Source organism: Nicotiana tomentosiformis, chromosome 4 (assembly GCF_000390325.3).
Source record: "Nicotiana tomentosiformis chromosome 4, ASM39032v3, whole genome shotgun sequence".
Lineage (NCBI taxonomy): Eukaryota > Viridiplantae > Streptophyta > Magnoliopsida > Solanales > Solanaceae > Nicotiana > Nicotiana tomentosiformis.
The window spans coordinates 88,297,117-88,298,524 of NC_090815.1; positions in this window are offsets into that span (position 1 = coordinate 88,297,117).

Consider the following 1,408-nt stretch of genomic DNA (forward strand, 5'->3'; position numbering starts at 1 on the left):
AGCCGACCCGTCTTTTCTCAATTTATTCTCAACTTGCCTTAGAAATAATAATTGCTCCATTCATTACATCACAAATCCGTACTCATCCCAAGTGACCTTATTTCACGAGACCACGCTGTTTCAAAACCCACTAATCATCTCATATCCCTCCTTGTGCGCACTTTCACATCTTCAATTGGTACACCCATTCCTATACTTCTTTTATGAATCTGAAGTTATTTTCTTCCGTTTATCTATTGCTACACCATAACCTGAAGATAACACAGAGTACTCCAAAGCCCGTTTAATAATCTGCTGCAAAAGCTCGATACTCAACCATACTATAGACTCGAGTTCCTTAGACACCACACTTTAAATTTTTGAATCCACTAGGACCGTTATTTAGAGTCACTTGCTCTGACTTGTTCCCAAACATAATCAATTCCAAAGCCCTGCTAGCAAATGGACACTTTATCAAGGAAACATCTGACTGTTTCACTTTCCTATGCATTACATCTACACGAAGCATAAACTCTGAGTCTTTCAAAAACTTGAATATGAAGTGATAAGGCCAAATATGGCACACATTCCCCAAATACTTTGCTCATATTACCACTGATGTTTTCTTTCCTTAGTTGCAATGACTCACCAATACACCGATAACCAGAAACCGCACAAGTTGACACTACACAATCCAATCATAGACGGTGGGGCTCTCCCAATTAGCTTGAAGCTACAATTACAAAATTTTGGAATCCACCGAGATTCTTTCTTCATCGTTGACATGATCCTGCACACGCAACTCGCCAAATTTTCTCAAAATCCTTCTATTAACCTTTAATAAACACTCCAAATCATTAGCCACATTTACATATTAAATCTCTTACCGGGTAGCCAGTAAAATTCTTCGTAGAAGCTTTGTAAACACCGTGCGATCGCTAACCTGCTCACATGAGATAACCCACCTATGAAAATTACATGCCGGCATATTCCAACGCTGCTGCACTGGGTGCAATTACTATGAAATCAGTAGATCATCTTGAGTCTGAGCTCATTCACCAGTTGCACCAGTCCGTTCACTCCTCGTGGACATCAGCTAAAGGTGCGACAATACACTCCAATCCAAAGTCATATTGTATCCTTCTTCATATCAAGCAACTCTCTCCTGTCACACCAAATCTTCCTCAATATAGCAGCCAATATTCCAAATTAAGCCCGTAGGCCTAGTCACTGTCCACCATGAATCCCAAATAACTTCAAACTTTCCTCAAGTCGTGTAGTTATCCTACCACCTAACCCATATGCTACTTTGCCACTCTCCTACTTTGGTCAAGCCCTTCTCCTTTAAGCAACTACTCGACTTCTATTTTCTTACACTTGGCCTTCTAGGAACTTAACTACCATAAGACACCTTCCACATCTCCTTTCT